This window comes from Hyperolius riggenbachi, chromosome 2 (assembly GCF_040937935.1).
Source record: "Hyperolius riggenbachi isolate aHypRig1 chromosome 2, aHypRig1.pri, whole genome shotgun sequence".
NCBI lineage: Eukaryota > Metazoa > Chordata > Amphibia > Anura > Hyperoliidae > Hyperolius > Hyperolius riggenbachi.
Genome location: NC_090647.1, coordinates 310,781,934 through 310,802,794, shown reverse-complemented (window position 1 = coordinate 310,802,794; position 20,861 = coordinate 310,781,934). Strand labels below are relative to the sequence as shown.

The 20,861-nt window shown below is 46.1% G+C and overlaps 1 long non-coding RNA gene across 1 annotated transcript in view; it reads right to left on the bottom strand.

The window, feature by feature from the left end:
* Positions 1–16,872, bottom strand: part of LOC137546523 (uncharacterized) — a 43,024-nt gene extending 26,152 nt beyond the window's left edge. The window contains exons 1-3 of the long non-coding RNA XR_011026276.1: positions 16,795–16,872; positions 16,267–16,311; positions 13,080–13,203 (exon numbers count right to left, since the gene is read on the bottom strand). This is a non-coding gene — a long non-coding RNA (uncharacterized lncRNA). The remainder of the gene's footprint in view (positions 1–13,079; positions 13,204–16,266; positions 16,312–16,794) is intronic.
* Between the last annotated feature and the right edge of the window lie 3,989 nt (positions 16,873–20,861).

Here is a 20,861-nt window from a genome sequence, read left to right as displayed (position 1 = left end):
CAGCCCTACGGTTCAGTTGTCTGTCTCGGAGATGTTTGAGCGCAAGAGGAAATTGCCAGCAAATGACCCCCGGGCCGTGGCACTAACAGCCAGCATAGCCAAGCTTCTGGCCTGCGAAATGCTGCCATATCGAGTGGTGGAGATAAACAGCTTCAAGGGCATGATGTCAGTGGCCTTCCCACGTTACGTGGTTCCCAGCCGCTACCACTTTGCGCGCTCTGCAGTGCCTGAGTTGCATGAGCACGTGGTCAGCAAAATAACCCGAAGCTTGAAGAATGCCGTTGCCTGCAAGGTTCACTTCACCACTGACACCTGGACGAGTGCGTTCGGCCAGGGTCGATACATCTCCCTTACCGCGCACTGGGTGAACCTTGTGGAGCCTGGCAGCGATTCCTCACCTGCTACGGCGTGGGTGTTGCCCACACCGCAAACAGCTGCACCGCCGTCCCTCCCACTGGATAACAACAACAGCAGCACCTACCTCTCTGACTCCTTCTCCTCCAACGCATCTCAAAGCTGTACCTCATCCGGAAACGCTAACCTAGCAGCAGTAGGATCGTGGAAGCAGTGCAGCACAGCTGTTGGCATGCGTCAGCAAGCATTGCTGAAGCTGATCTGCCTTGGGGATAAGCAGCACACAGGGGAGGAAATTTGGAGGGGAATAAAGGAACAGACGGATTTGTGGCTGGCACCGCTGGACCTGAAACCGGGCATGGTTGTGTGTGATAATGGGAGTAATCTCATTCGCGCTTTAAGGTTGGCTAAGCTGACACACATCCCTTGCCTGGCGCACGTGATGAACCTAGTAATTCAGCTGTTCCTGAGGACATACCCAGGCGTGGCCGATCTTCTGTTGAAGGTGCGACGAGTGGCCAAACATTGTAGAAATTCCAGTACTGCTTCGGGGGCACTCGCCAAGATGCAGGAGCGCTTCAATCTCCCCCACCATCGCTTGCTGTGTGATGTCCCTACGCGCTGGAATTCTACGCTGCACATGCTAGCCTGCTTTTGCGAGCAGAAGAGTGCAGTGGTCCAGTACATGACGGCGCAGTACCGAGGCGCATCCGGACAGCTGCCAAGCTTCTGTGGATCCGATTGGGCCAACATGTTAGACCTCTGCCAAGTCCTCCAAAATTTTGAGCAATCCACGTTGCTTGTGAGCAGTGACAACTCTTCAGTCAGCATTACCACACCACTGCTGTGTTTACTGAAGAAGTCAATGTTGAAAATCAAGGAAACAGCTGTCATGATGCAACTGGGGGAATCTGAAGGAGAAAACGATCAGCGTGATGATACCAACATCAGGCCATCTGCCTCAGGAAACGCTGGCCCCAGCAGCTATGACGAAGAAGAGGAGGAGGAACAGCTGGAGTTGGAGCAGGAATTTCATGCCACCACTGACGAGGGCCAGAGCGGTGCACGTTGGACTTCCACAATTCAGCGCGAATGGTCAGCAGAAGCAGACCAGGAAGAAGGTGACGACTATGATGCATCACAACTATCACAATGCTCACAAGAGGATGATGAGGATTCTGGCAGGACTCTGGCACACATGGCTCAATTCATGCTAGACTGCATTGAACGCGACCCACGCATTGTGCGCATTCTGGACAACACCAATTACTGGGTTTATACCCTTCTGGATCCACGGTACACACACAATGTTCCAAAACTGCTTGAAGAAAGAGTCAGACAGGTCAAAATGGAAGAATACCAGCAGGCCCTTGTGGAGACTTTAGAGAGGAGATTGACATCCTCCCCCTCCTCTAGCCAGTTGTACGCCGACAGACTGACTTCCGCAAACCCAGGACGACCAGGAGGGCAGCAAACAACACAAGCCGCAGCTAGTGCCCAAAAGGGAATGGTATCGGCAGTGTCCTTGGAGTGGGAAAATTTTCTGACACCCATGCAGCAGCCCACAGAACAGCAAGCGTGCAGATCCACCTCCAACACCGATCGCCTGGAGAAGATGGTCAAGGACTACATGTCAGATGGCGTAGCTGTGTTGAACAATCCATCTGCACCCTTCAACTATTGGGTATCGAAGATAGACACCTGGCACGAACTGGCAATGTACGCAATAGAGGTGCTGGCTTGCCCAGCAGCCAGCGTTATGTCGGAACGCTGTTTCAGTGCTGCCGGAGGCATCGTAACAGATCGGCGTATCCGCCTCTCCACAGAAAATGCAGACCGTCTGACTCAAATTAAAATGATTCAATCCTGGATTGGAAACGACTATGCAACACTCCCGGACCCCAACCAAGTAACATGAACAATGAACGTCTGTGATGGGTTAGCGTTTCCGGTCCCTGTTTATTGAACCTCTCATCTGTATTACATTTATGACTGCATGGCGACAAAATGCATTGCTATCCGCACGCTTCTTGTCCTCATGCAAGGCCTGGGTTGCGCCTCAAAGCGTGGCCTTCTCCTCCTGTGCCTCCTCCTGTTCCATCACGTGTGCTGCTGCTGGGTTAGCGTTGCAGGTCCCTTTTTACGGAACCTCTTATCTGTATTACATTTATGACTGCATGGCGACAAAATGCATTGCTATCCGCCCGCTTCTTGTCCTCATGCAAGGCCTGGGTTGCGCCTGAAAGCGTGGCCTTCTCCTCCTGCGCCTCCTCCTGTTCCATCACGTGTGCTGCTGCTGGGTTAGCGTTGCCGGTCCCTTTTTACGGAACCTCTTATCTGTATTACATTTATGACTGCATGGCGACAAAATGCATTGCTGTCCGCACGCTTCTTGTCCTCATGCAAGGCCTGGGTTGTTGTGTCTCAAAGCGTGGCCTTCTCCTCCTGCGCCGCCCTCCTCCTGTTCCATCACGTGTGCTGCTGCTGGGTTAGCGTTACCGGTCCCTTTTCCTGGAACCTCTTATCTGTATTACATTTATGACTGCATGGCGACAAAAAGCATGTTACCTGTGCAAAGAAAAATTACGTTTTCCGCATTTAAAAGATATTTTTTCCTTTGAAACTTTACAATCAATTTTCTCAAAAACTATAAGCTCTTTTTCAAATATTTATTTTTCCTCTTGTACCCACTCCCAAGGTGCACATACCCTGCAAATTTGGGGTATGTAGCATGTAAGGAAGCTTTACAAAGCACGAAAATTCGGGTCCCCATTGACTTCCATTATGTTCGGAGTTCGGCGCGAACACCCGAACATCGCGGCCATGTTCGGCGAACGTTCGCGAACCCGAACATCCAGGTATTCGCCCAACACTAGTGTCAGCAAACAGAGAGAATCTGATTATTGGTGATCTGCAGTATCAGCAACAATACAGATATCACCTGATTATTGATGATCTGCATAATCACCAATAATACAAGTGAAACTAACCTCCAGACACCTAACACAGTAAATAACAATAACGACAGCAATAATTCACAAGATCGTGGAAATATCCACCACACGGCAATTCCTCAGAGGTGTGGTTACCTCTGAATGGGAACCCCGTGTGTGAGATCCTCAAATCCGGCAAAGAGAGGAATCTCAGCCCCTGGCAGTAATCGTCTGCTGGGGCAGGCGTCTCGGAGAAGCAAGCCTCAGAGATAACCCTACAGTGGGAGACGTTCCACTGAAGGGAGAAAGGTCAGACAAGCGGAGGTTCGGCAACAGAGAAGGCGGCAGCAGTACAGAAACGGAAGGCTGATTCAGAGTCGGTAAACAGGCAGGGTCGGCAACTTGAATCAGATAGGCAGAGGTACAAGAGCGATTAGAGTAAAGAGTAGTCAGGGATAGCCAGAGTCAAAACACAGGTTAATATACAAATACAATCCCAATCTAAGGTGTGACGTCCTTGGTATCAACACCTAGGAAACTGAACTAAGGTCTGAGCGCTAACACGGATGTATTCACGACAGCAGACAACTTGCTACTGACAAGCAAGTCCTATATGTAGCCAAAGAGCTGCCCAGCGCCGCCCCAGAGCCCCAGCCAATCACCAGAGCAGCCGGAGTCAGCTGACTCCCCGTCTAGAGGCATAAAGATCCTGCCTCCTCGCGCGTGCGCGTCATGCAACGAGTGAGGGCCGGCGAAAGGGACCACACAGGAAGCAACTGCGCGGCGGAGTCACACCAGCGGTGAGAGCCTGGGAAGCGGAGCCCGCTGCCATATGCATACTGGCAGCGGGTCCGCTATCCCTTACACCCTCCTACTAAAAAAGCAAAACTTGGTGTAAGCAGAGTTGTAAGGCTTCCACTAACTGTCAACATGCAGTTTAATTGACCTGTTTGTTTATTTGTAAAAGTTTCAATTACATCTTACCTTACCTGTCTGTGCCTAACTACGTTCATGTGTGTGACTGCATTGTGCAGTGCTGTGGCAGTCACGTGTGGCATGCAACCATTCCCACGCATGTGTGCAGGCAGACGTGGGCAAGCGTGCATGGCAGACACTGCTTCTAGTGCTCGTTTTTGGAACGGGCCTAATTGGCTTGTATTTTTATATTGTCTTAACCACTTTACCCCCGCGCGTACGTATTTCTCCGCCCCTTTTTCCATCCTTTAAAAACCAGGGACGGAGAAACACGTACTTTCCGCGTTCCCGACGCTGTCCGCGCTCCCGCTCGTAAACACGCCGCCCGCCGCTAGTAAAACCGCCGCCGCCCGCTCGCCCGGAGATCAATGAACGGGAAAATCCATTCCCGTTCGTTGATCTAAGCCCCACAATGACCCGCTGCTCTCCTATGGGCAGCGCGATCATTGTGAGAAGAAACTCACGTGTCCAGCCTCCTTATTCTTCCTCCAAGCTTCCGGAAGGAGGCTTGGAGGTCGCAATAAAGCAAAAAGTTACTGTGGCCATCTTGTGGCCAAATAGTAAACTACACCCTACACATTTTTCACATACAAATAAATGACTTTTACACAAAAAATTAACTCATTACCTCCCACACTCCCCATTTTTTTTTTTTTTGTAATTAAAAAAAAATTCAAAAATTTACAATTAAAAAAAATACATAATTAGTTACCTTAGGGACTGAACTTTTTAAATATTTAAGTCAAGAGTGTATAACACTGTTACTTTATAAACTATGGGCTTGTAATTAGGGATGGACGCAAAACTGAAAAAAATGCACCTTTATTTCCAAATGAAATATTGGCGCCAAACATTGTGATAGGGACATAATTTAAACGGTTTTATAACCGGGACAAAAGGGCACATAAATTTCATGGGTTTTAATTACAGTAGCATGCATTATTTAAAAACTATAATGGCCGAAAACTGAAAAATAATTTTTTTTTTCCCCACATTTTTCCTATTTTCCCATTAAAACACATTTAGAAAAAAATAATTCTTGGCATAATGTCCCACCTAAAGAAAGCCTAATTGGTGGCGGAAAAAACAAGATATAGTTCATTTCATTGCGATAAGTAATGATAAAGTTATAGACGAATGAATGGAAGGAGCGCTGAAAGGTGAAAATTGCTCTGGTGGTCAGGGGGTAAAACCCCTCAGTGGTGAAGTGGTTAATATTACACTGTCCCCATCTGCTCACAGCCAACATGCAACTGTTTATGCCATGTTCACAGTGGCCATTGTATTGTGTTCCTTTTGAGAGGAGGAATGTAAACCAATTGATTTGGGACAGCCGCTTCGCATATTTTGCTTGCATTGCCTTGAGTACAGTGAAGCATACAGTCGATGAAAATTATGCTTCACTTTTGCTGTGAACTTGAGCATTTAACAATAACGCACTACATGTGGTGCATTAGGATGCCACAACCAGTTATACCGCAATGGCCTGTAAATAGGTGGTGCATTGCAGTGCAGTAGGCCATATTACAAAGCGGTCATTACAGCGCAACGCACCTCTGTGAACATGACCTAAGACCCTGCACACATGGTTGGATGACCCGTACAGTTCAACAACCCATCAGGAGTGGATCCACTGCCGTTTGGTTGCTTTATAATGCAACCAATTTGGAGGTGTAGCTAAACTCCACGGCCCTTATTCAAATCACTTTTTTCTCTTATGTGATATTGTCACGTCTTGTCAATAAAATCCCTTTAAATCCACCAGCAAGCAAGAACATTGTCAGAATAATTTTGACAATACCTTTTCACCTACTTTTTGGTACTTTTCCAGTTGCAGAGTGTTGAGAACTTATTTTAAACAGAAGAGGAAAAATGATCTCCTCGGAGAAAACATGAATTGATTCGCTAAAGAATGTTCTTAAAGGGAACCTAAACTGAGAAGGATATGGATTTTTCCTTTTAAAATAATACCAGTTGCCTGACTCTCCTGCTGATCCTGTGTCTCTAATACTTTCAGCCACAGCCCCTGAACAAGCATGCAGATCAGGTGCTCTGACTGAAGTCAGACTGGATTAGCTGTATGCTTGTTTCAGGTGTGTGATTCAGCCACTACTGGGGCCAAAGAGATCAGCAGGGCTGCCATGCAACTGGTATTGTTTAAAAGGAAAAATCCATATCCCTCTCAGTTTAGGTTCCCTTTAAAGGGACACTTAAAGAAAACCTGAACTGAAAATTAAAAGTCAAAATAAACATACACAAGTCATACTTACCTCCTGTGTAGTCTACTTGTCAATGTCTTTCTCTTCTCCTGCGTCATGTATGTCCTGTGATCAATGAAATTCTGCGTCCACCATTTTGGAAATGGCCATTATCCCATAACAGCTTTCTAGTCAGCACACTGTTAAACTGTAACATCGCCCACTGGAGCTATAGGGAATCGTGGACACATCAGTTCTCCTTTCAGCTGTAACTGACAGCAACTGATATATTTCAGTTCTGAGTGACAAAATGTTGTCAGAACTGGAAGGGATCACTGTAAGAAGAAAATGGTGAGCTTCTGAGAGGAACTGATGGCTAGGTAACTATGTAATGTTCATTTGAAGTTACCTCATGTGTTTATTTTAAATTTTTTTACTTAGTACAGGTTCCCTTTAAGTCTCTGCAAAAAATGAGTTTTACCCACCTGGGGCTTACAGCAGCTCCCTGAAGCTGTATCGTGCCCACGCCGAAGCCATCAGATGCTCCTGGCCTCGCCGGCAGCCACTTCCGGTTTTGGCGACAGGAGCCGACAGGCTGGGAATGTAATTGGTTGTTCGCGTTCCCGGCCACAATAGCGCCCTCTATGCTGCTATATGCTATACCTGCCGGCTCCTGTTGCTGAAACCGGAAGTGGCTGCCGGCGGGGCCAGGAGCATCTGATGGAGTCGACGTGGGCATGATACAGGTGGGCCCCAGGTCAGTAAAACTCATTTTTTTTCAGAGACTTAAGAGTCCCTTTAATGTGTGCAGGTTAACAATACCGGCATCAACACGACTTACATAGATTGTGTAACACACTATATACATGTACCACTTACAATGGAAGTGGTGCACGTGTATGGTGCTTTACGCAATTTGTGTAAGTCACTATGTAAATTGTGTAAATGCCAGTAGTCTTAATGTGCGCTATCTGCAGATGTAAATATTATTGTTTTTTAGTGAATCAACCTCCATGTGTGCTGGTGGTAGATATGTGATTGCTGTGCAGATGAAAAACATCATGTGTAAAGCTGTAGCTACCTGCTTAAATGTGGAGCTTAAGAGACAAGGTGGAGCTTTAAGGGGAACTTCAGCCTAAACAAACATACTGTCGTTAAGTTACATCAGTTATGTTAATTAAATTAGATAGGTAATATAATCTCTTATCCACCCTGTTTTAAAAGAACAGGCAAATGTTTGTGATTTCATGGGGGCAGCCATCTTTTTGGTTGAAAAGAGGTGACAGGGAGCATGAGACACAGTCCCAACTGTCCTGTGTCCTGATCACCCAGCTGCGTGCACTAGGCAACGAGAACAACATCATCAGAAATCCCATCATGCTTTGCACAGCATTAGGGGGAAAATGCCCAGGTAGATTTCTTTGATGGAGCTTCTGTGCAGCTAAAAATGAGGCTTGGGTAAGAAAAACAATGTTCTGAGAAAGAAAGACCAAGCCTTTTCAGTGCTGCTAAGTAGATTTTTAGTCTGGAGATTCACTTTAAGAGAGCAGCAGCCAGCTTACCAATACCCAGCTTAGGCGCTCTTAGCTAAAAAAAAAAAAAAAAAAAAAGTTAATGAATGGGCACAGCCAAGTCCAAGCACTGTACCCCTACCACCTATGAATGAGGTGCAGTAAACCTGTTCCTGTCAACAGTCTGAATAAAGAAGTGACAGAGTTGAAGCCCAGGCAGAATGGAGGAGTGCAGTAACAGGCACCCAGCTATATTGCAAATTTGTGTGCTGTTCCGGTGAGTAATGCTGCTGAGTGGAAGCTAAACTGAGTAGAGAACAGGCATATGAGGTACAGTTTGCGCTGGGCAAAGAAGTATGTCAAGTTTCTGCAGAGTAAGAGGAAAACTCCTAGCACTACTGTCTGAAGTTCAGTATTTTTTCCAAAATGCGGTTAACAAGCCAAATGTGCCCAGACACGGGTGAGGCTGTGGGGCAGCAAGGGTACAAGACGGGTTATCCAACGTCCGTTTCACTGTCTGCGCATCATCAGAGGCTCCGTGTGCACACCCCTGTCTGGGTATGTTTGCCTTTTCACTTATTGTTAAGCTACTGTACAAGTTTACTGCATTTCAGACAGTAATTTCCACAGATGGATTAAGATAAAGTAGGGTTCTAGGCAAGGTAGTAGCTTTGGGGCCCCCATGGCCTCTTTCGTAAGCTGAGGTAAAGAGGGGTCCAACAAAAAGGCCAGTTGCCCCTTTTGTTGCCCACTAGGCCCCAGGCACTTGTGGATGATCTTGCTCTGGTAGTTTCTGGAGCTTTCCTCTGCATGACAGTGCTGGGCATGGCTGCAGTGATCATGGGACTCAGTCATACAATGGCAGCTCATATTGGTAATGCTGCTTGAGTACTTTAGTAGCATGTTAGCCTATCACTATATTGCCCTTGGTCTGGGTAGCCCACTGGCTGCTATTATGTGCTGACATTACAGCTATATAATGCACAGAACTCAGGCAGCTGTGTGCAGATAGAATTACACATAATACTCTACAAAACATGAACATAGTACTGCATATTTACCAAGTACCCAAAACAGGCCTAGAGCTTGGCATAGCATGAAAGTTAGGGGAATCTGAATAAAGCAATGGAACAGATTTCATCCACATGCATATTAGTTGTAGAATCTCTCATTCCCATTTGTTTTCTATAAAGCAAAAAAGGAAATCTGGCATATGCTAAAAACTTTAATTCCATGACGCTGAGTGGAGCCTGCAAGCTTTAGAGGACTTCTTTAGACAGGACATAACATCCCATAACATGTGGTTGTCAAAAAGAGTTACATGTCTCACATAATCTGTTTGTGACTAATGTGCAACACAGAATCTTCTGAAGGCTTTGCCATTACGTGTTCCAGTTATCTGCATAAGAGGAACAGGAGATGGATAGAAAATTCAGCATTTTTTCATGCATCAGCAGAAAAGACTGAATTTTTCAGCTTTGATCAGTAAAAATGCAGTGTGCTAAACTTCGTAAATGATGTACGTAATGCTAGCAGGCATACATTTGCAATTCATAAATGATGGGGACCTGAAGTTCATAGTGTGCCTCCTGCAAACAACCTCATGCTTTTCTACCAGCCACAAATTTATCCTTAGGTCCAACAATTTCTCTCATGAGACAACGGCCCTTATTCAGTTCATTTTTCCTTCTAAGTGTAGAAATGGCTCGAACCTCCGATTTTAAGTTCGCGAACTGCAATAGACTTCAATGGGAGGCGAACTTTGAAAATTAAAAACATTTATGCTGGCCACAAAAGTGATGGAAAAGATGTTTCAAGGGGTCTAACACCTGGATGGGGGCATGGCGGAGTGGGATACACGCCAAAAGTCCCGGGGCAAAATCCGGATTTTACGCACAGCAGCGTTTTTAGGGCAGAAATCACATTGCATGCTAAATTGGAGGCCTAAAGTCCTTAAAAACATCTTGAATGTGTATACATCAATCAGGTAGTGTAATTAGTGAACTGCTTCATACTGACAGACCTCACTAACTCACTGTGTAACGCACCACAAACAGCTGTTTGTGTAGTGACGGCCATGCTGGACTGGTGCGCACCATGGCGAGAGTGCAGGCGATAGCGGTTTTCAAGCCCATATGGTCGCCGGGCTGAGGTAGATCAATGACAGAACAACAGTGACTGTCCAGCTGATCGAATTTGGTCTGTCTACAATGAAGCAACAACCTTTTTATCTTGGGTGTGCCCCCCTCCTCCGAGACACTCATAACGCCGGCGGTCATTTCTTCATTGTGATACACTAGCCCCTTCACCCAGGCAAGGTAACGATCACAAAGGGGAATTGTCACATGTACATGCATTTTGTTTTGTTGTTACAGCTGCAGTGCAGCCAGAAAAATTAGGCAGGCATGTACACACACCAGAAAAAATTGTTAATGGTTTCGTTAGCGGACACTGCTAGCAGCGGCCTTAAAAATTCAGGAATCCGTCTGGAGTCCTGGACCCTGTTGATGGTGGCGGGGAAGGCAGTCAAGCAGCCTGCAGGCAGAATTGCTGTCTGGGGACCAAATTCGTCTTGGAGCAGGCAGTCACACGGGGTGCAGGCAGAGATGCTGTGTTCAGGGACTGTCTTAGTCTTCGGGCGGGCAGTAGCCCTCCGGGATCCATGCCTCATTCATTTTGATAAAGGTGAGGTACTGAACACTTTTGTGACCTAGGCGACTTCTCTTCTCAGTGACAACGCCTATAGCTGCGCCGAAGGTCCTTTCTGACTGGACGCTTGAGGAAGGGCAAGACAGAAGTTGGATGGCAAATTGTGACAGCTCTGGCCACAGGTCAAGCCTGCGCACCCAGTAGTCCAGGAGTTCATCGCTGCTCATAGTGTCTACATCCACACTTAAGGCCAGGTAGTCGGCTACCTGCTGGTCGAGTCGTTGGGGGAGGGTGGATCCGGAAGGGCTAAGGCGAGGCGTTGGACTAAAGAATGTCCACATGTCCGACATCACCATGAGATTGCTGGAGCGTCCTGTTCTTGCCTGCGTGGACATGGGAGAAGGATTACTGGCAGTGGTACCTTTATTACATTGTGCTGTGACATCACCCTTAAACGCACTGTAAAGCATAGTTGCCAGCTTGTTCTGCATGTGCTGCATCCTTTCTGCCTTCAGGTGAGTTGGTAACATCTCTGCCACTTTGTGCTTATACCGGGGGTCTAGTAGCGTTGCCACCCAGTACAGGTCATTCCCCTTGAGTTTTTTTATACGGGGGTCCCTCAACAGGCTGGACAAAATGAAAGCCGCCATCGGCACAAATTTGGATGCAGACATACTATCCATCTCCTCTTGCTCTTCCTCAGTGATGTCAGGTAAGTTCTCCTCCTCCCCCCAGCCACGAAGAATACCACGGGAAAGTTGAGCAGCACAAACCCCCTGCGACGCCTGCTGCAGTTGTTCTTCCACCTCCTCCTCAAAAAAAAAAACACCTTCCTCATCATCTGACTCCTCTTCTCCACACGACTCTTCTTCCTCCTCCTCCCCCCTCTGTGCTGCCGCAGGTGTTGAGGAAACATCTGGTTCTGCTGAGAATTGATCCGACAACTCTTCCTCCTGTTCCTGTTCACGCTCTTCCACAGCTTGATCCACCACTCTACGCATGGCACACTCCAGGAAGAAAACATATGGGATCATATGTCGCCTTCACTGCGACTCACCATGTTTGTCACCTCCTCAAACGGCCGCATGAGCCTGCAGGCATTTCGCATGAGTGTCCAGTACTTCGGCCTGACCATCCCCATCTCCCCAGAGCATGTCCTTTTACTGTAGTTGTAGAGATACTGGTTGACAGCTTTCTCCTGGTGTAGCAGGCAGTTAAACATCAGGAGCGTTGAATTCCAGCGAGTCGGGCTCTCGCAAATCAAGCACCTCACTGGCAAGTTGTTTCTCCGCTGAATATCGGCCAAGCGTGCCATGGCCATGAAAGACCACCTGAAATGCCCACACACCTTCCTGGACTGCTTCAGGATGTCCTCTGAGCTTGGGTACTTACAAACAAATCTCTGAAATATTAGATTCAGCACATGTGCCATGCACAGAGGGCCCAACCGTCCCGATCTCGTCGGGACTGTCACGATTTGGGGGGGCTCTCCCGCTGTCACAGTATGAGCCCCCCAAGTCCCGGCGGCAGTGGGCAGCAGTAAAAAAAAAATGATCGAGGCGCCAGCCGCACGTGGTATGCGGGATGCGGCCATATCATTACTACCTCCCTCCCTCCTTCCCTTGAGATCTGCCCCCGTGTCCCCGTTAGCAGAGTGCGCAGCGAGCGGAGCGGGCTGTCATTACCTGCGTCCATGCACGCGTACCAATGTCCGGCTTCACTCTGCTTCCTGTGACGTCACAGGAAGCAGGAAGCTGGATAAAGACATCGGTATGCGTGCATGGACGCAGGTTAGATGACAGCCCACTCCGCTCGCTGCACACTCTGCTAATGGGGACACGGGGGCAGATCTCAAGGGAAGGAGGGAGGGAGGTAGTAATGATATGGCCGCATCCCGCATACCACACGCGGCTGGCGCCTCGATCATTTTTTTTTACTGCTGCCCACTGCCGCCGGGACTTGGATCTTTTTTTGGCACCCATCCTCACCCTCCTCCCTACCCACGGGCACCCTTACCCTCCTTCCCACCCACGGGCAGGGTGTATGAGGGTATATTTAGTAAAAAAAAAAGAATAAGGGCATAAATATTAATAATAAAAAAAATCTTCAAAAACCGATGGTAGGCGTGTCTTGGGGGTGTGGTTAGGGGTGTGGCCAGTGTCCCGGTTTCTTAGTTTAAAATGTTGGGAGGTAGTCTTCAATTTACCCAGAACAGCTTTTTCTGTGAGAGATAAAACTGTTGCCCAGGGCTCATGTCTGGGCAGTGATTTGCTTGTTTCCCATTGCAGTCAAACATATTTCTTGTTTCTGCTGCAAATCTTGTGCTGTAGAAATGTCAGCTGGGAGCTGGGCTAGTCAACACACAAAACTTTCAAAATAAGAAAACAAATACTTAACAATTTGTTTTTGTCATGTACTTTGCACATATGGTCAGCTTATAAAACTCATTGTTAACACACCTATGCTTTAATAACAGGTAACGTAGACTTCAACCTGTGCTGGGTAATGGCAAACATCTTCACTCAGCCTGCTGGCACTTAGATTGCTGTCCTGGATGCTGGAACACGTCTGTTGAGGGTGGGACTGCAAGAATGATTACCATGTTTTGTTCACTGTTTTCTCTAGTGTAAGAATTTCAGAAAGTATAGCTTTAGATTGCGTTCTGTTGCACTGCAATACTGCATGTAAACTAAAGGTGGCCATAAACTAATAGATAGGCACCAGATCGATCATCAGATAATTCCGTCTTGGATTGAATCTGAGAATCTGATCATTTCAGCATGAAATCTGTTGAAAATTTGTGGAGCCTCTGGGCCCCCAGGTCTCCCCCATTTAATTTGCTCCTCCCAGGTATTGTCAGTGGAGCTAACTCTCACCTGTCCGCAGGTACGCCTCCCCTCTGTGTTGTCTCTCCATATCACAGCGCTCCTCCCTGTATCTTCTCTCCCAGGATGCCTGTGTCATGTGACAAATGCTAAAGGCCAAACACTAAAGGTGCGGCGTGGGAGTTAGGACCTGTACACACTGAAAATCACCAAACACGATCGCAAACGCAGTGCGATGCAATTGTGTTTTTCAATAAAAATACCGTACCACTTGCGATTTTTTTTTTTGCAGTTTTGCTGAGGGTATCTTTTCCTGGTTTCCTGACTGTTTACCAAAAAAACACAATGAAAATTGCATGCATTGCATATTTTATGAACAAAAAGAAATTGCAATGTCTGCACCAAATGCACCAAGGACCTTCAAAGGTGATTGGACCCTCCTGTGGTGTGCACTCGTTTTGAAGAAGTATTCCAATGTAACAGTAGAAAGCAGACGATGCGCTATCCAATATTTGTCTTATTTGTCCACCATCACCAGCACAGGAATAATAAGCAGCATACAAGTGACGGCCTAACAGCCGTTTCGCGGCAACCCGCTTCCTCAGAGATCAATGTCACAATACACAAAATTGCCAATGTCCTTAAATACTCTAAATGTGTATATCTTACCTCTCCCCACCGGTTGTATGCCATCCTACGATAGACGCCGAGCCGCGTTCACTTCCGCGATGCGTTCCGCCCCCTTTCGGGGTCAGGTGTGAGCAGCATTAGCCAATCCCCAACCTGGGCCTTCGCCCAATGAGGGATTAGTATTGTTGAGTGTCCACGTAGACGCGCTGACGTGATGCGTGTACTGCGTGGAAACAGGCATAAACACAGTGGGGATGCGGCACCTATAAGACATAAGGAGACAGGAAACAATGAATTAAAATAACAATTACAACACATGCATTAAAATCACTTATTAGTGAGCCTCAGACCTGGCAAAGGTCACCTGAATTAATATGGATTTAAAAACCAATACAGTTCATTTGTTTTGTTCAAACCACCAGCATAAAGCGCAACTGTCCTGGAAATAAGTCTTGCTTCCTCCTGACGTAGAATTTGTTCCCGATTTCCCCCTCTATGGGTGATTGGGACCCACTTAAGACATGTAAACTTTAAACCATCTGTTTTACCACTATGTTCCTGTCTCATATGGGCAATGAATCTGCCCGCACCTTTTCCTGTGCGGAGAGAATTCACGTGTTCCTGGAACTTGGTGGCCAGCTGTCTAGTCGTCTCTCCTATATAGTACCTCTGACAGGGACAGATAATTGCGTACACCACAAATGTGGATTTGCAGTGCAGATAGTCCCCAATTACGATTTTCTCTCCCCCAAGTTGGACACATTTCCCGGGGATGAACTGATCACAATGGTTGCAGTCTCTGCATATATAATTACCTTTGGTGCGGTATTTTTGTAGCCAGTTTTCTTTCCTGACTTCTCGTAGCTCACTCGATGTTACTATATCACCAATTGTTCTAGCTCATCTAAATGTAAGAAGGGGCTTTGAGGTGGCCAAATGACTAAGGGAGGGGTCCTCCTTTAAGATTTTCCAATGCTTGTAAATGGTATTACGAATTTGATTGGCCATTGGTGTATAGTTAAACACCATTGTGACCCTGTTACTACCTGTTTCTTGGATATTCTCCTGATTTCTAGCTCTTTTTTGGAACCTATTCTTCCCTTCTCCCCAAATTAGTTCCCTACGATTTTTCCCATTAGCCTTCAGAATTGCTTTTATAATTAGCTCTTTGCGGTAGTTTTTGGTTAGAAGTCTGATGCCTAATTCATAGCTTTGGGACAGAAAATCAGCCTCAAGGCTGTTGTTCCGTTTTAACCTTAAAAACTGCCCATATGGGATAGCATCAAGGGTATGTTGAGGGTGGTAGCTATTAGACTGCAATAATGAATTGGTTGCTGTCTTTTTTCTATGACCCCAACTTAACAGCTGGCCATCCTTTGAAAAGATAGTTAAATCCAGGAACTCAATTTCATCACCTCCCCATACACCTGTAAATTGCATCTCAAATCGATTTTTATTAATGTGTCCAAGAAATTTGTCAAACTCTGGACGATCTCCCTTCCAGTCAATCAGTATGTCGTCCACAAATCTGTTCCAACAGACGACGGATGCTCGATAGGGATTAGCTGCGCTGTAGATTTCTTTTTCTATCGTAGGACGGCATACAACCGGTGGGGAGTGGTAAGATATACACATTTAGAGTATTTAAGGTCATTGGCAAGTTTGTGTATTGTGACATTGGTCTCTGAGGAAGCGGGTTGCCGCGAAATGGCTGTTAGGCCTTCACTTGTATGCTGTTTATTATTCCTGTGCTGGTGATGGTGGACAAATAAACCTTTAAGCATTGTGGATGGTGCATCGTCTGCTTTCTACTGTTACATTGCATTTTTTGTTTTTTTCAAGAACAGCTCTTAAACAGCGCAGCAGTCACTGCGTTTTTCGTTATTTTAAAATTGCATTGTACCACTGCATACAGGTCATCACGATTTTCCTGATTTTTCAAAAGACCTTGCACTTAAAAAACGCATGTGATTTTAAAAAAGCAGCGCTTTGCAGCTTGTGTGTACAGGCCCTTACACTTTTTAAGGAAGGAGGAAGAACTTACTTACAATCTGGTTGGTGGTTTCTGGGCAACAAAACTGCATTTAAATAACACTGCTATTTTAGTTTGAAGCTTCAGTGTTGATAGGTGTCAATCAACCACCAAGTTAACAGCACTGTAACTAGAGAATAATTGTTTTGCCTTTATTACCTCTGCTGCATCTTCTGGTCCCCATGTAGAAAACAAATTGGCAACCTTGAAAGAGAAACATTGGAGGAGATTTATCAACGCATTACCGACAGTTTTTTCTTCTTAATCTGTTCTAACCAGCAGGGAGAACAGTTCTGCATGATAATAAGAATGTTCTTAAATCCTACGTAATAGCCGCAGTTTAGCGTGGATTTCTAGAGCTGCACTGCAGTTAAGAGAAGTGCATATCCATCCCTATACTGGGGCAGATTAACCAATTCATATCCTAACTACAGTATATTCACGTCATTGCAAGTGGCTTCTGAAAGCCACATGACATGAATATAAGTTGTCCCCTTTAAATGAGCACAGCGTGCGTGCTAGCACGCACCTGGGCTCATCAACCCCCCTCCCTCTAACTACACTAATCCTGGATGGCCTCCCGGGGGTCCGATCCCCCCACCCCACGCCCGATCCCCTGTAATTACACCCCCTGCTCCTCCATGCTGCGATCGGGCAGCATGGGGAATTACAAAGAGGATTTCCCACCTAATCATCTTCCTGCGCAGTGATCGGCTCCCCTCCATTCAGTACAGCTGACAGCCTCTATGTGCAGAATGGATCGGGTCCCGGCTTAATGCCGTCATCAAGCCGGGACCTGATCCACTCTGCACATAGAGGCTGTCAGCAGTACTAAATGGAGGGGAGCCGATCACCGCGCAGGAAGAAGATTAGGTGGGAAATCACCTTTGTAAATCCCCATGCTGCCCGATCACAGCATGGAGGGGGGGGTAGGGAAATCATTAAAGAGACACCGCTGCTGGGGGGGGGTTGAAGGGGAGCAACACTCATGGGATTACCCGGGGGGGGGGGGGGTTAAAGGGGCGCACACACACCTAGCTATGGAGGGGGGGGGGAGGGAATAGACACCCAGCCAGCTTTGGGGGGAGAGGGGTGTGAATATCCAAGGATATACATCTGGCTAGCTGGGGGGGGGGAGGGGTACTAAGGCCTGGCTGGGGGGGGGGGGAGGGATATCCAGAGGCACATCTGACCAACTATGGGGGAGGGAGGCATATGTAGGTGCACATCTGGCTAACTGGGGGGAGGATCAGATTATAAGGGAGGAAAAAAATTACTAAATAAAAGTCAGACACAAAATGAAAAAATGCATTTTATTTCCAAATAATTTATTGTCATCATACATTGTACTAGGATTAAAATTTAAATGGTAAAATAACCAGGGCAAATAGAAAAGTAGCAACTTTTATTTTCAAACTATAATGGCTGAAAACTGGGAAATAATTACTTTTTTCGTTTTTTTACCCCTTGTTCCCTTTAAAATGCATAGAAAATAATATAATTATTAGCAAAAAGTACCACCCAAAGAATGCCTAATTGGTGGCGGAAAAACAAGGTATAGATCATTTATGTATGATAAGTAGTGATAACATTATTGGCAAACGAATGGGAGGAGTGTGAAATGTAGAAAATTGTTCTGGTTTTTTTAGGGGGAAAACCCCAGGGATGCGAAGTGGTTAAGAAGTGCTTAATAGCAGTTTTACAGCTGTAGAATTGCAGAATAGACATGATTGCAGAGTGCAGGCTATACATGATTTGTGATGTGCCCCTCCCACCTGCTGAATTCCTCCTCAGAGCCTGCTGCTATCAATACAACAGGTGTGTTGGGTACCTCAGCAACAGCAATTCCCCTCACACACTGCACTGTCTGAGAGACCTTCCTAGCTCCTCCTATTATGCAACAGTTTTAGAAGGAATCTGCACTATCTAATGATTTCTTAAGATGCCTGTGTAATAGATAGCGGAGATGCCGCCGCAATGGTGAGCGGTATGGCGGCTGTCTCCGTGTCTCAGCCGGCGGCCTTCGCCGCGCAGTTACATGGTGGAGTTTTGCCTGGTCCGTCAGTTGCACATAGACTGAGGGCTGCGCGCGCGCCAGGCGACAGGACCTTTATGCGAATAGAAGAGGAGTCAGCTGATCGGCCGGTCAGCTGACTCCAGCAGTGCTCCTGATTGGTTAACTGACTGGGGCGGCGCTGTGGGGCGCTCTCAGTATATATAGGACCTGCCTGTCAGTAGCTCCTCGTCTGCTGTTGCAAATGCTACGTGTTAGCACTCAGACCTTAGTCAGATCCCAAAGTGTGCTAGAACCAGCAGGAGCTGGGGATTCACACTTAGTCAGATTCTGTTGATAGCTAAAGTACTAATTGAATTGTATTATTTGTTATGACCTTCTGCTAGCCTTGACTACTCTTCTGCTTACTGATTCTGTGCTTCTGCCTATCTGATCCTGTTGCCGACTCAGCCTGAACACTACTCTGATTTAAGCCTTCTGTCTTTGTACCGTATCTGTCCGTTTGTTGCCGAATCTGCTTGTCTGACTCTTCTGCCCTCACCAGTGAGCCTAGTCCCTGGTGAGGGATTCTCTGTACAGCTTAATCACCTGCTCCTCAGGTGACCAGTAGCTGCAGTACAGTCTTAATCACCTGCTCCTCAGGTGACCAGTAGCTGCAGTACAGTCTTAATCACCTGCTCCTCAGGTGACCAGTAGTTGCAGTACAGTCTTAATCATCTGCTCCTCAGGTGACCAGTAGCTGCAGTACAGTCTTAATCACCTGCTCCTCAGGTGACTAGTAACTACGGTACTGTCCTCATCACCTGCTCCTCAGGTGATTAGGAGTTGCAGTACAGTCTTGATCTCCTGCCCCTCAGGTGATCACCTGCTGCAGTACAGTCTGAATCACCCGCTCCATGGGTGATCAGTATACGTTGTCTTACTGTGCACCACCTGCTCCTCGGGTGAACTGATTACTAGTTCATCTGCATCTCCAGCTTGCTGGAGTGCTGATCCCTGTGTTCTATAGAGATATCTCCCTCTACCAGCTTCTCTGGGGGAGTTGGTATCTCTATCTGTATTACTGTTGCACCAAACACCTATCTTTACATCTGGTTGCCCTGTGTCTCGCTATACTCGCATTATTGGTGATTCTGCAGATCACCACATAATCAGGTATAGTATCTGTATTATTGGTGATACTGCAGATCACCAATAATCAGAAAATCTGTTCTTGCTGACACCAATCGTTACAGCCTGAGACAGTTCTGCACGGATTTCTAAAAACCTACTAATATTTTGTCTCAGACAATCTTGATAAATCTGGCCCATTGTAAATAGGCCACATAGAAACATAAGCAAGACGTTTTAAATCATGATGATTTAAAACGTCTTGCTTTTACTGATGGCTAACACGGTACAATACCCTACTGCTACATAGAAACATAAATGACTCAAAATGTAATACAATGCAAACCTTATTTTAGTACAGACTGTTTGTGAATTGCAAGACAAATACTAAAATAACTAATCTGAACATATTGAAAATACTTGAGATACGTAAAGCTTTGTGAAATGAGCTATCTCCAAGCTTCAGACTGGGTACAGAGGAAAAGTCAGTTCCAGTACTGCAAGCTGATAACCTGCATTACCTAAATATAAACAGCAGAGGCCGCTATTGAAATTGTGAATTTATTCTAGTAAAGTTCATTTCTATTTTTTGCCTAGTCCAAGCACCATCAGTAAATAATGTAAGCACAGATGTATAAAATTATGTATTTTAATAAATGGTCTGTGATATAGAAATTGAAGCAGTTTAATTTGTAGAATAACACATTTATTAATCCATTAAAAGAGGAACTGCACGTTAACAGGTTACGTAATTATGGTAAAGTAACCGCTGTTTAGACACCACCTGTATTTAAAATCTTTCAAAAGCTCATTGTATGGAAAACTGACTAGATGTGAACCACCCATATGAATGAAAGTACCTTTTCAGAACATATGGGATAGGAGGTGGCGATGATATTATCGCACTCTGTTCAGCGAGAATACAAGAGGTGGCCTTTTCCTTCATATGAGACTAAGGGCCCTTTTCCACTAGGTAATGCAAGCGTGTTGCGTTGCGATGGTGGTTCCTTCACTTTCCACTACCGTGATTTTTCCACAATTGCATACCTCCCAACTTTTTGAGATGAGAAAGAGGGACACTTAAGCCTAAAGGGACACTTAAGCCTAAAGTCCTGAAAGAGGGACAAATGAGGAGGAAGGAGGGACAGAGGGACAGGGCTCCGAAAGAGGGACTGTCCCTCCAAAAGAGGGACAGTTGGGAGCTATGCAATCGTTCTGTGATCCGTTTGATATCAGAGTGAAACCTCACCGAAAATCGTGCAGGCTGGTGATTGTGATTCTGGAAAAAACAAATCACACTATTGAAAAACAGCTCCATGGTTTACATGTTAAAGGGAACTTGAGACATGGGGCTCGATTCACAAAGCGGTGCTAAACCAGTAAAAGACTTTAGGCGTGATAACCATTGCACCACGCTGGTGAAAAGCCAGTTTAGGCATGATAAGTTTAGATAAGTTTAGATCGTGCGCAAAGCAGCGCCATTAAACTCTATGTGAAGTGCACCAGACTTTGCTAGCACAAAACTTTTGATCAGCTGTGCACTGCGGTGCTAACCCAGTTGGTGCTTAAACTTATCACGCCTAAACTTATCATGCCTAAACTGAGTTTAGGAGTGATACTGGGCTTTTCA